Source organism: Lutjanus erythropterus, chromosome 20 (assembly GCF_056507025.1).
Source record: "Lutjanus erythropterus isolate fLutEry1 chromosome 20, fLutEry1.hap2, whole genome shotgun sequence".
NCBI classification, from domain to species: domain Eukaryota; kingdom Metazoa; phylum Chordata; class Actinopteri; order Lutjaniformes; family Lutjanidae; genus Lutjanus; species Lutjanus erythropterus.
Genome location: NC_139336.1, coordinates 727,203 through 742,405, shown reverse-complemented (window position 1 = coordinate 742,405; position 15,203 = coordinate 727,203). Strand labels below are relative to the sequence as shown.

The 15,203-nt window shown below is 39.4% G+C and overlaps 1 pseudogene across 1 annotated transcript; it reads left to right on the top strand.

The window, feature by feature from the left end:
• The first annotated feature begins 4,509 nt into the window (after nt 1-4,509).
• LOC146307956 (E3 SUMO-protein ligase ZBED1-like) lies at nt 4,510-7,044 on the top strand (annotated as a pseudogene). The gene is made up of 2 exons (XR_014772641.1): nt 4,510-6,012; nt 6,135-7,044. The product of XR_014772641.1 is annotated as an E3 SUMO-protein ligase ZBED1-like (transcript).
• The last annotated feature ends 8,159 nt before the right edge of the window (nt 7,045-15,203 follow it).

The window sequence follows — 15,203 nt, the reverse complement described above, 5'->3', positions numbered from 1 at the left end:
AAAGAGTTTGCGTCCAGGATGGGAGCAGTTAGCTTCAATCTTACCTGCACACCTCAAGGTTCTGAAGGCATACAGGTCTCGCAGGGGTGGCAGGTTGCAACTGACCACTCTCTTGGTAGAGTGAATGATTCACTGCTGTCTGCCCTTGTCCCTGGCAGTGGCAGCAGCATACCAGCTGGTGACAGAGGAGGTGAGGATGGACTCAATGGTGGCAGTGTAGAAGTGCATCATCATCGTCTTTGGCAGGCTGAATTTCTTCAACTGCTGCAGGAAGTACAGAAAAAGATTATAGGCTCAGTCCTTAAACAACACATAACTATTACTAATGTTTATGCCCCGAATTATGACTCGCTGACTTCACAAATCACAAATTACACAACACTGAAAAGACCTGAGCTTTTTAGCTGGTGATTTCAATTGCATACTGAATGCTTCCTTAGATAAATCCTCTCCTACAAAAATATCAAACAGAAGGTCATCTACTGTTGTAAATAATTTATGCACATATACTGGATTGATAGATGCATGGCAATAGTTAAATCCTAAAATATGAGTCTATACTTTCTACTGTCACCCTCACAACTCATATTCTAGACTGGACTACTTTTTTATTCCCAAACAATTTTTACATGTAATCCAGGCCTGCTGCATAGACTCTATTGTTTTGTTATCATGGCTTGGTACATTCGCATATTGATCCATCATTTAATATTCCTAGAACTCCCACTTAGAGATTTAATAAGTAATTTCTCAATAATGATCCCTTTTGCACTTTTGTCCAGAACAATTTGTCACAATTTTTGATTGACAACAGAGATTCCTCAGTGTCTCCTACCATAATCTGGGATACAGCTAAAGCTACCCTTCAGAGACATCTTATCTCCTACTCTTCCCATCAAAAGCAAAACTTTAAAATGAAGTTACTGAGCTAGAACAAGTAAAAAAAAATAAAAATAGAAATAAAAAAATCACACATTTTCTATCCTGGGAACTGAGCCACACTATCCCAATGTTTGTGGGTTCCAAATCTGATCACTTCAGTGTTTTATCTGCTGGTATCAATAATTATTATTGAGGCAGAAGAATGTCATTTCAACATTAATCAACGGACAAGATGTCCGTGTGCCAGGTTAACAGGTGTGACAGCAGTAGCTAATTTTAAAAAGCTTGTTTCTTCTTGCTAAAGGTAAGATTCAACCATTTAAAAATTCTAATGCTCCCACAACATGTCCTTTATTACATTTAACCTGTTGTGAACACATTTCTTGAACAAATTATATAGAACAATTCAGATAAAAATCGTTGTAATGTGATAGATTTATTTTTTTATGTATATTTTTGGTGAGTAAGTAAGCTCATTGAGTCTTGAAAACTATTATTTAAAATGTCCTAAAAAAAAAGACAGTGACAGGGAAACATTTCATTAATATTAGTCCAAGACTATAAATGTAAAAATGCCCTGTAAGAATAAAATTCTGTGTAAAGAAAAGGGTTAAAAATGTAAAAGTCCTATAAGAGGAGTTAAAATGCTTTAAAACAGTCAATATAGGTCTTAAAAGAAAAACAGTTAAAAAGGTGTAAATATACTTACCTGTAAGGAGTTAATCTATGACTTGTTGATCCTGTAAGATGAGAAATCTGTGATCAATTAGTCACACCTGCAAGGTTCTAAATATACCTACCTTAACTTGTTGATCCTTTTAGATTCGAAATCGGTGATTGATTAGTAATGTCTGCAAAACTCCGAAAGGGGGAACTCTCGCCACGATGCCTCATTCTCAGTCCTGCTGAAAGAGAGGAAGCTTCGTGTCTGAGTCTCATCATTAATATCTCCCCTTTTCAGGTAAAAATGAGTATAAATTCTCTTCAACTGTGAGATATGTTTGCTGGCACGTTTTGCTCATGTTCTGTTAGCCTCTTTAGTCAAGTTTGAGTGTGTTAAAAGCATTGTTTATACCGTTTTGACTGTTAATTGATACACTTCAGGCAGCAAGCTAATTCCCGTTTCTGCGGTGGCTAGCATAGAAAGACACGTGATTAGTTCAACCGTAACATATATTGTGTGCTGTATGGTTGTACATGACTTAGTGAGATACACATTTAGAGCATTCAGGTTGCTAGTGTTAAAGTGTGTTGATAATTTTTAATTTGTGTGTTTTAGAAATAATATGCACTCATTGCTTAAGTGTGTAAATGTGATGAGCACAGAAAAGTAACAGAGCAGTACACTACTGCAGATGTTTTATAGAATATTTCTTTTATTATTTGCAATAGAGTGAAATTTTACATTGTAAGCTTGTTTACTGAATTATAGACTTTTCATAAATACTTATATTTAGTTTTTCCTGTTAAAGAGAAAATAAAACAATGTTGTTATACTTACCTGTTCGCTCACCTGGAAGGAAAAAAAATAGATTAGATTAATATCTCCCCTTTTCAGGGAGAAACAGTAACATATAAGTCACGTCGGCCCTTTAACCTTAAAATTGTCACAGGAAACTTAATGTGACATATGTCCAGTGTTGGGACTAACGCGTTACAAAGTAACAAAGTTACAAAGTAACGCGTTACTGTAACGCCGTTATTTTTTGCAGTAACTAGTAATCTAACGCATTATTTTTTAAATTCAGTAACTCAGTTAACGTTACTACATGATGCGTTACTCCGTTATTTTGCGTTATTTTTGTGTAGTCTCGGCTAGAGACTGAGCTGCAGTAGTCATGAATCTTCCTTTCTCTGTGTGTGTGCAGTGTTTCCTCTAGGATTTTTTTCAGCAGTGGGGGCAGGCGTTCCGTTTCTCTTCTTAGAGAAATATTTCAATAAACTCATCTGAAAAATGCAGTCAGTTGTTACATAATGGCGTGTAGATATTAACGTTAGCCTAATACTATCAATTAGTTTACTCACGTTAGCGACACTGAGTTGGCACCTGGCCAAATTAACTTAAACTACCGATAAGTTACGTAATGTTAGCTGGTCATCAACATATTGTGAACGTCTGTTTAACTTGTAAAATCTATGTCAAGTTATCTCAAGCTAATAACTTACGTCTACCTCTTCTCCGGCCGGTAATTCGCTGCTTTATTGTTTATTTGTAATTCGGGAATTCGCTCCTCTGACTCTGCCCTGTCGCCTAGGTGCTTGATGTGCTTGACGACCGCGCCCCCCAAACAACGCTACCATCATGCAAATGAGCGCGCGCAAGTATATTTCCATACTGAGCAAGATAGTTATCTGCAGTTTACCTTAGTGCTCGCAAGTACCCGACAGGAGTCTGTTTTGAAGGTGGAGAGATGCGGCGGTGGTGTATTTGCGTCAACAATAAAAAAAAAAAAAAAAAAAAAAAAAGAAATTTGAAGGAGTGGCGGCTAGGATTTAGGAGTGGCGGGCTGCCACTCCTAAATGAATGTAGAGGAAACACTGGTGTGTGTGTGTGTGTGTGTGTGTGTGTGGGTGTGAAGACACGCTGTGTGGATGTGTCTGTTTACAAGACTGGTATCATCATGGTGTTGGTGGCTGAGCCCAAGTCAAGTTTCTTTACATGGAGATATTCTCACTACTTTACCTTTGTCGAGCACAAAGACAAGAACATTTTAGTTAAATGTAAGTTGTGTCTTGGATCAAAGATCTTATCTACTACCCAAAATAGCAATTCAAACCTGTTGAAACACCTACAGAAACAACATGCTGCGACGAAGCTAGTAGTTATGAGTACAGACACAGACTCTGATGCCACTTCACCTCCACCACCTCAGCAACAGCGGCTGGATTTTAACCGAGGGACTGACTGCTCCTGCTAACCAAGAAAAAGTTGATAAAGCCATTGCAGGGTATGTTGTAGAAGACATGCAACCAATTTCTAGTGTGGAGTCGCCTGCTTTCAGGAAACTAGTTAGCATGATACCGGGCGTCATACGGCAAATGGGACGAAACACTTTTTCTAAGTACCTGGAGAGCAAAAACGCAAAAATGGAAACCGAGCTAAAGAAAACTTAGCTTAAAACTTAATGGGAGACCTTTTTTTTTTCATAGTAACTAAAAAGTTACTTTTCACAGTACTGCGTTACCTTTTGGTGTAAGTAATCAGTAAAGTAACTGAGTTACTTTTGAAATAAAGTAACTAGTAACGGTAACTAGTTACTGGTTTTCAGTAACTAGCACAACACTGTATATGTCACATTAATTTTCCTTCACGTGATCTGTGGAAGCAGATGTAAACAAACTGGAGACTGACGCAGTGCAACAGTTCGCTGTAGTATAACGTGAATGTGAAAAACAGACATATAAGTTAAACGAGTTTGAATGAGAAAATGCTTGAGGGGACACATGAACACAGGTTGTTTATTCTTCAGCCAGAACAGGAGGTGAGATTTTAACTGCATCTCTGTGAACAGCAGTCTGCTGCTTGCTAACATTAGCCTGAAGAGCTACATAGTTTAGAGCTGTTCTGTGATATTGTCAGCTGCCCTGTCTCCTTGTAGACTGTCTGTCTTCTCTTTATCTTAGGGATGATAACAATTAATCGAAGATCGACTAATTGGTCGTTAAGGATTTTCTCGATCACGTGAGACTTAATCGACTTATGAAAAAAGAGATCAACAACGTATAACAGTCTCCTATTACATTCCACCAGCTATCAGAATAAAGGTGCATTTTCAATGCATGTTGTTTCGATGAGCCGCCAACAGAGGGCGGAATCAAACTATTTTATGTCAAAAAAGTGAGGCGGCCATCTTGGAGTCTGACTCCGGACAGCGGCAACTCCGGAGAATGAAGCGGACGAAGAGAAGTATTGTGTGGGACCATTTCCAACTGAGAGGAGAAAATGTCACCTGCAAACACTGTGATGCTGTGTTCAAATACAGCACAGCTACGACAGCAATGCTCTACCACTTAAACCACGTTCATTCGAGTGTGTTTGCTGGATCTTCATCTTCTCAGCAACAGCAGCCCACTATCACCTCAGTGTTTGCCCGCAGGAGCTGCGACGCACAGCGGGCAGAAAAAATAACACAATCAGTATGTACGGTTATAGAAAAAGACATGATGCCCATCAGTATGGTTGACGGACAAGGATTTCGAGAATTGATGCACCTGCTTGAACCAGCGTACCAAATCCCTTCACGCGGCACCATCACCTCACGCATCGAGACTAGGTACAAGGATGCCAAGTTGGAGACGCTAGCACAGCTAGCTAGCGCCACCACCACTGTTGCATTAACAACAGATAGCTGGACTGCCCTAACGACTGAGAACTATGTGACCGTGACTTGTCACTACATCACTGTGGACTGGCAAGTCAACAGTGTGGTGCTGCTTACTAGAAGCTTGCCAGGCCGGCATACGGCAGACCACCTCGCTGAAAAGTTAAAGGAAGCAGCAGATGAATGAGGGCTTGACGGCAAAGTGATAGCGTGTGTGCACGACAACGCGCGTAACATCACCGCCGCTCACGACCCGCTAAGAGTGACCTGGTATTCTGTGGCTTGCTTCGCGCACACGCTTCAGCTCGCTATCAATGATGGATTTACAGTCTACCTCAAAAAAGTCATCTCCGCGGCTGGCAGGCTTGTCAGCCACTTTAACCACAGCACAGTCGCAACTAAAGCTCTGCAAGAAAAGCAACGGCAAATGGCACTGCCATTCCACCGGCTCATCCAGTCCACCAAGACCAGGTGGAATTCGGTTTGCGACATGTTTGACCGTCTAGTTGAACAGAGGTGGGCCGTGGTTGCCGTCCTTTCCGACCGGACTGTCACGAACCTGGTAAGCGCTAAGGCGCTAGAGTTGAAAGAGGAATACTGGAGACTCCTGGAGGACATGGCGCCAGTTTTAGCCGCGCTCCAGTGTGCAACAACAGTGATGTCAACGGAGTCCAGTGTTTCCATCAGCAGCGTTTACCCCATCACATTTAGCCTCATCAATGGACATCTCATGAGGAGAGAAGAAGACAGCGCACGAGTGGTTGAATTCAAGAAAAAAGTCCGCTCCTCTCTGATTGAGCGAATGATGGTAAGCCTAATATTACACTATAACATTACATCTCAATTTGGATAGGCCTGTCTTAATTATTTTTTTCTCATAAAACAAGCTATAGCTGATAATTGATTTTTACACATTTTTTATTTACAAAGATTCAGTCCGACCAATTGACGTCCCCCCCCCCCCCATGGTCGCAACGATGCTGGACCCTCGCCACAAGCATATGGGTTTTCTAACACCTGCGCAGCGGCTTCATGCAAAATCTAAGCTGGTTGAGCTCGGAGAGGCGACGAACCATCGAACCCATCGACCGAAGGTGACGCGCCAGAGAGAGACGCTCAGTCAGCAGCACCGGGAGCTGCAGCCGTGCGTCAGGCATCTGCGATGGCTCTACTTTTCGGGGACCAGTATTCAGCAGCTCCCGCCGATGTTAGCATGGACATGGAAGTTGAGAACTTTTTACGGGACATTCCCCCAACACTGGATACACAGCCGACAGACTGGTGGAAAGTCAACGCAGGGAGATTTCCCCGGCTGGCAAAGCTGGCACGCGAGTACCTTTGTATACCCGCGACATCAGTACCATCTGAACGGGTGTTTTCAGCCGCTGGACTAATTGTGACCAGGCTGCGCTCCCGTCTGACCCCAGACCATGTCGACATGCTAATTTTTCTCAACAAGAACAAGTAGGCAAAAGATGGGACACTGTGAGTCTGATGTGTTATTTTTCCTGTTGCAGTGTTATATGTGATTATTTTGAGCATCTTTTTACATGACTACTGTGGAAGTTGCGGTGGAAATTAAACCTTGATTAAGGAAAAAAACGCATTTGTTATTGTTTAGGCAGATACTGGTACACTGAGCCTGTTTGTTGTCTGTTTCCTGTTGCAGTTTTACATTTGTTTGTTTAGCGAAGATTATTTTTATGGTCGCGCATGTTGATATCCAATTACATGAGTTTTAATATGCAGGCCTACAGCTTTATCTGTTTGATACACGCTGAAATACTGCCGGATAATATGTTATATGTTCTGGAAATAAAGCTTTGCTTGAGTAGAAAAAGCAGGTTTGGTATTGTTTGTTATAGGAGTGAGTTTCCACGTGTTTTTTAATTACAGTTAATCGAGAATTGATCGGTAATGTTATCAATGATCGAGGAAGGAAAGTGCTGGCAATTTGCATCCCTACTTTATCTTGTACTTGGAATCTTTTGCTTACACCAGTTGCATGCAAGCATGTGTCAGAGTGTGTGTAGCTGTTATCAGCCCTGTGGTGATATTATGGTCAGTTTGTCTGCTGCACGCATGACGTGACACTGCAGTCAAGCCAGCCTTTACTTCAATCTAGCCCTCACTCGTTCTGTGGTGCACATATATACAAGGCATTACGGTAAGTGACCATTTAGGACTGATTTCAATAAAAGTAACCTTCCCTGAAATTGTCTGAGTGACACTCTGAGGTGGTGTACTATCAATCTGAAACATAATTGGTCTGTGGAAGCAGGCAGTTTCCTTTTAATATCAATCTGAATTTAGGTAGAAATACTGAAAATATTGGACTTTTCCCAGGGCTTTTATTTTGAAAGTCTACATCAGACTTCCCTGAAATTGTCTGAGTGACACTCTGAGGTGGTGTACTATCATTCTGAATCATAATTAGTCCGTGGAAACAGGCAGCTTCCTTTTAATATCAGTCTGAATTTAGATGCAAATACTGAATATACTTTTATATTGATTTCATGGATTTTATTCATCTGTATTGTTTTTTTTTAAATAATTAGTAGATTAATTAATTAAATTATTTATTGATTGATTCATAGACACACTGACTGACTGACTGAATAGATGTGAGATCGTGCCCAAAAGAAGGATACTTTTATTCTGAAATCAGTCCTTGATGCTCCCTTACCATAATGCCTTGTGCATATGCGCACCACAAAACAAGTGGAAGGGAGGGAGTGGAGGCTGGCTTGACTGCAGTGACATGACCATCGTGCAGAACTTGTGTGTGACAATGGCAGGCACAGAATTGGATATGTGACACTGACCGGCCGGTCACTGGTCAGGGCCGGTCTCTGGCCGGTCTATCGGTGCACCCCTAATATGTGCTGTACTTATTAAGGTGTGCACAATGGTTAAGAACCATCTATTCATCCATTTTCTGTAACCACTTATTCCCGAAGGGTCGCGGGGAGCTGGAGGCCTATCCCAGCTGACATTGGGTGAGAGGCAGGGTACACCGTGGACAAGTCAGGGTTAAGAACATCTCTGTTAATAAATTGTAAACCATACTGTAAAAGTAGAGTACAAAATATAGCAGTAGGTAGCTTTTAAGGGATGGGCATCGAGACCCGGTTTTACTTTAGAACCAGTTCCAAAATTACGATTCGTCTGGAATCATTAAGAATTGAGATTTCCAATTCCACTATTGATTCCCATGTGCAAATTTAACTCATACATGTGCATAGACGTAGTTTTGGTCTACACGTATCCCAAAATTCAGCATATGATGAAGCATTGTCTTCAGCCAATCCTCTCCTTCATATAAGAACTTCATTTGGAGTGGTGAAATGTTCAAGACCCCTCACACATGGTGTCAAATAAAATGTCTCTAAACCAGCACAAAATTAACAATTACCAACATAAACCACCATTTTGTGAATACATCACAAGCAGTAACTGCAGGTGACACCAGAGGGGTATACTACAAAGTGAAATTAATGGTTTAGTGAGGTATGTTGAGTCTAAATCCAGGGTTTTCACTGTCATGAAATTGGCTCTCTTTTAACTTGGCTAGATCTCCAAGGTCACTTATGCTGAACTCATAACCTGGTAGGGAGCAGGGTAATAAACTCACACTCAAACTTGCACCTGCGTCCTTGATACAGATGTATGCATTTCATGGAGTACACGTGACTGATGTTATCGAGCAGCTTTGAACTTACCTACATCAGCATCAAGCTCACATTGTATTTCTGTGGTTCACATCCAAATGAAGCAGAGTGAATGCAAAAAACATGCAAGAACACTAACTCATATAGTTTTACCCCTACAAAGATGCAGACACTTGCTTGGGATTAACTTGCTGATGAACCTGAAGGGCACCATGGTGTTGAACACTGAACTGTAGTCCACAAACAGCACTCTCACATAAGTGTCATTTCCTGTCATAATGCATAGAACTACCAAAAAATAAGATAGAATTTTATTTTTTGTTGTTTTTGCCTTCAATAACAGGAAAAGCTGTGGAATGTAGCAAGACAGAGCACAAAGGAGATCATGCAGCAAAGAGCAGCAGGGTGGAATTGAACCAGAGGCTATGCAGTAAGGACTGAAGTGTTGCATGTGGGGCATGCACACTACCAGGTAAGCAACTGGAGAACCCCAAGATTAAATGGCATTAGGCATCGACACCCTGTTCCACTTAAGAACCAGTTCCAGAATTACAGTTCCATCGATGGCATTACACTTGGCCCATACGTACTGCTACATAGCCTTTCTCTACAATGTTGAAGATAAATTGAATTATTACCATCATTACCATTGTTTCTTACAGCATGTACTATGTAATGACAACAATAGTCCCCACCTCTTCACAGCAAGTGGAACTGGAGTGGTGAAATCTACTAGACCCCTCACTCATGTTCAACTAAAATGTCTCTAAACCAGCACAAAAATGACCATAAACCATCTTTTTGTGAACAAATGTCTCAGAACTTAACAGAAAAAAACATTTGTACATTAAAAACATTAACAAAAGTAGCGTGTATTTTGGAACATAAAATAGAAAACAAACTCTAAGAAATGCATCATGAGCATATGCAGATGAGGGCTGTGTCTCAGTACTGTATGTGCAGCACATGTGAACCTCACAAGTCTGAATCCTACAGCACTCCACAATAGTTGAAGAAAGCCACAAGCATTGAACAAGCTGCCCTGAAAGGTGTACTATTAAGCAAGATTAATTAATTAATTTATTTATTAATTAGCTTGGTATTTCTCTTGTGTGTAGAACTATGGGGAGACTAGAGCCTCTTTACATGCAATTGTGCTGTTTGTCTTGACTTGGTTTGACTTGGCTCATCAGCCCAGCATGGTAGGGATTCACATCTCAGCACTGCTGAGGAGTATATCTTTTACCTCATGCATGCTTATCTTTAGTCATGGGGCCGATGCTGGATGTTTTGCATCCTATAAATTCTTCAGTGTTAAAGTCCCATATTGTAAAACCTTGTATTCTGAAACAGCAAACCCAGGAAGTGTTGTTTTCATCAGCGGTAACTTCACAAGACTCCTATCAGGTGAAAGCGAATATGAAGAAACGATACAATAAAGCAGAGACCTAAAAGTATAAACAGCGACACAGGAGATAAACTAAACTTTAATCCACAGACATTCATTTAGAGATTAGAAAGTGCTGAGAGCTGAACAAAGAGACACTTCTTCAGACTACTTTGTCTCTGCTCTCCTGCACAGACAGGTGCTCAGTCTGAAAACTCACACTTGTTTTAGGAGAGAGATGGGGGTCAGAGATGCTGAGGTCGAGAAATATCCCAAGCACAGTGTCTTGGACGAGGGTGATGCAGCACGGCATGGTGTGTTCTAGCCTTTAGTGCAAGGGTGGGCAATTATTTTTCCTAGGGGACCACATGAGAAGCCCTGATTGTTGCCGGGGGATGCACACATTTTTGTCACACTGTACCTCAATTTTATCGTTAAGATTAAATATAGAAAACATACTGTACACTTACTCTTAATCTTCAGTATTTATTATATTGAAAATAATTCCAAACAGCATCTTATTAAGAACATTAAATTATGCTGGAGTCTTTGAAAATACTGTGCAGGTAATCTAAAGCATCACACCAGTGGACACAACCCATCCTGTATACATGTTTTATCTTTGGCAAGAACTGTTAGCTGCAGCCAGATATAAAATATACCAAAAAAACATGCACAAATTACAGTTTTCATACAGTTTCAACATTAGTTTGTTTGTTTTTTTGTTTTGTTTTTTTAAACCTTTTATTCAGCTTTCCAAAGGTATACAAAAAAATCAGATTACAAAATTACAATTTCAGTTTTCACAAGTTACCAATTTAACATGACTGGTCCATAAATAAAAAGAGAGAAGCACAGCACTCAAACTCAAACAATATGAAAGTCAATATATTGAAGCCCATACACAAGTCAGATTTCTGTAATGTCCCATTTCAAGCATGTGTCCAGTTAGTTCAGTTCATTCAGTTCCAAATTGTATTTGTCTCTTCCATATCTGCTGAAAAGTATGAATTCTCCCATCAATGTAATGTCCCAGTTTTTCAAGAGTCACAACCTCGGATATCAGAGATTTCCATATAAGAACAGAGGAAGGGTCATCTCCTACCCACTTCACCATGATTGCTTTCCTTGCCAGCATAAAGAGTGATTGAATCACTTCCTCTTGTTGTTTAAGAAAATTGGGGACCCTTCCAAGCAAGTACAGAAGTGGATTTGCTGACACCTGTTGTCCTATTGCAACACTAATGTTTGCACATATTGCCTTCCAGAATACTTGAATTGTATTGCATTCCCATAGACAATGCAACCTAGTGCCTACATGACTTTTACATTTGGGACAATTTGGTGAAACTCCTGCTGTATTTTTACTATAAATATATGGCGATATATAGATGTTATGTAGAATATTATATTGTAATTCTTTATATCTGTTGCAAATTCTGTAGGGCAATCACAGGATGTCATTCCACATGTCGTCACTTATCACACATTTCAGTAAAGTAGACCATGATGTTTTAAGCCATGCCAGTTTATCCACATTCAGATTTAACATTTCTGAATAAAATTTCGACATAAAATGTATTTGCTCTTTGTGGTTCAGAAAAAACATCTCTAATGGACAAGAATCGTTTGAGTATTTCAGTGAGTTGGTTTTCTCATACACATAATGTCTGACCTGTAAATATTTATAATGATCGTTCTTGGATATGTGGTACCGAGTTTTCAATGATTCAAACGTTCTGAATCTCCCTTTCTCAAAGAGATCATGAATTCTAATAATACCTACTTTTTGCCAAGATGTAAGATTTGGACGTAGCCCCTGTGATGATAGTTCTGGGTTTCCTTCCAATGTTTTTAAAATGTTAAGTGGATGAGTCTCTTTGAATATTTTCCTCAATTTCCTCCATGTCCACAGTACGTTGGTTATCAAGGAGTTATTCCTCGCAATTTGTGGCAGTTCAATTAGGCGTTTGTCTAACAGGTTCACAGGAGAGAAGGGTTTACACATTATTATCTCTAGGTCAAGCCAAGGAGAGTATAAATGTTCATTCACCCACAAGGAAATAATTCTGGCTTGTATGGAAATTGCATAGTATTCTACATTTGGTAGACCCCACCCACCTCGTTCTTTTGGCAGCTGTAATGTCTCTAGTTTCAGTTTAGGTTTCCTTCCAGCCCAAATGAAGTCTGATATAGTTTTATTGATTACCTTTATGTCTTTTGATGTAGGAAGTATAAATAGCATAGATATAGGATATAATATTTTTGGAAGGATAATCATCTTGATAAGGTTAATTCTGCCCAGAAATGAAACAGGAAGTTTCTTCCATCTTGTTAATGTTTCTTTGAGATTCTTTACTAAGGGATTCACATTATCCGTATAGAGCTGATTAATTTGAGGAGTAATTTTAACTCCTAAATAATTAAAACCCATTGGGGACCAACGAAAGGACTTCACGTAAGCTGGTTCAGTGTTATCATTGTTGTTTAAGGGCATTATTTCTGATTTACAGAGGTTTACTTTATATCCGGATATTAAACCAAATTCTGTGATACACTCTATTAGGGCCGGTAATGATCTAGTTGGGTCTGTTAGTGTCAAAAGGATATCATCAGCGTAAAGTAAAATTTTATGTTGTTTTGTGCCAATATCAACACCCTGAATATTTGGGTTTTGTCTGATGGCCATTACCAAAGGCTCTATAGCCAAGTCAAATAGTATAGGAGACAATGGGCTTCCTTGAGCGGTGCCTCTTGCTAAAGTAAAGGGAGCAGATAGCAGACCGTTTGTCAAAACCGAGGCTGAAGGTGCTTTATATAACAGTTTGATCCACCTCAGGAAAATTTGACCCAAATACAAATTTTGTCATAATATCAAACATGTATTCCCACTCAATTCTATCAAACGCCTTTTCGGCATCCATAGAGGCAACAGCACTCGTTATTTGATAAGAGCAAATTTTCCCTTTCATCACTTTAAAGAATTCAACTGGGAAACCATCCTCTCCTGGACATTTGCCTGATTGAAGTGTGGAGATGGCTTTATCTACTTCTAATTGTGAAATAGGGGATTCCAATAATTTTGCTTGATCTTCTGATATTTGTGGGAAAACCAAATTGTCTAAAAAATGGCCTGTTCCGAGTCTCTCTAGGTCGATTTCTGAACTATATAAATCAGCATAGAATTTTTTAAAGCTCTCGTTAATCTGACGATTATTTGTTTGTCTATGGCCATTCTCATCCTGTATAGCTGAAATAAAAGATTTAACAGGAGCCTTGCCAATCGTGCCAAAAGGTGGTTTGGTTTGTTGGCCAATTCGAAGATTTTTTGTTTAGTAAATAAAATATCCCTTTCTGCCTTCCTAGTTATTAATTTATGCAATGCTAGTCTGGTTGCTTTAAGTTCAATCAAGGTCATCTCTAATTTTGTTGCATAATAGTCTTCTTCTAACCTTTTTATTTCCCTTTCAATTTCAAGTTGCTTTGCTATCCGCTCTTTTTTCCATTGGCTTGTATATGAAATAACCATGCCCCTCATATAGGCCTTGTAAGCATCCCACACCATTCTTGGGTCCGCTGCATCCCTATCATTGAATTCTAAAAATAAATCTGTTTGATCATTCAAGTATTTAATAAATTTGTCATCCATAAGCAGTGTTGTATTCATTCTCCAGGAAAATGAACGTTCAGTGGGTTTAAGAGGTTGAATTGACATAATTACAGGAGCATGGTCTGAAAGTGTAATATGGCCTATATGAACCTTTTCAACTAAATGAGTCAAACACCTAGACACAAAAATATAATCAATGCGTGATGCTGATGAATGAGGTTGAGAGTGAAATGTATATTGCTTTGAAAGTGGGTTAAAGTGCCTCCATATATCCAGAAGGTCAAACTCCTTATTTATATTTAAAACATCCTTGGCATTTTTGGATATAACTGTCTGAGGGGGAGATCTGTCCAGCATTGGGCATAATGCACAGTTAAAATCACCCGCTATTATCACATTAGGACAGTCCATATCAGCTAGTTGACTGAGCAAAGATGCATAGAATGCATCATCTTGGACATTAGGAGCATAGATATTACCTAACAAAATATTTTCGCTGTGTAACACGCCTTTAACTAAAATGTACCTCCCTTCAGAATCTTTATAGGATGACATTACTGTGAATAGTAGATTTTTATGTATTAAAGTGATCACTCCCCTCTTATTAGTTGAATGTGATGTGAAAAAAATCTGACCAACCCATTCCCTATGATATTTTTTGTGCTCCTCATCCCTAAGATGTGTTTCTTGTAAGAAACCTATTTGGATCTTATCTTTTTTAAGAGAATTCAAGACAGATTTCCTCTTTACCACGTTGTTGGAGCCCCTAATATTCGAAGTACTTATCTTAATGGACATCAACAAAAGCTGGTGTTATGAAACATGTGCTGGATACAACTTTAACCATTAAACATAAAATGGACCAGTTTGTAGCTTCAGATGTACATTTAACGTCATTGAACTTAGGAATGTGTTCCAAGCAAGAACATAACCAGAAGCTTGGAATCGTCAACAACTTAACACATAAAATAATCATGAAAAAGAGAAAGAAAAAAGAAAAGAAGAAAGGAAAGAAAAACTAGTCTAAATGATAAACTAATTTACCTAGTTGTACCTTTACCTTGTATAAAGTACAGCTATAGGGGTCAGTTGACCAGCAAGAATACAGACATCCCTCACTAGACTGCTATTGTGATACCAGTGGGTTCTCTTTTATAACATTAAAGATGAGCATGGTTAGTCTTGAGATGCATTATGAACTGCATGTTTTCCATCACATTCATACCTGTGGCATTCACAGTCCATCTGGCCTCCAAGCTAAGGGTTTACTTTGATGGGGGCAATTTACTAATGTAGTCGTTAATTTCTTCCAAGGTTGAGAAGGCATAGCT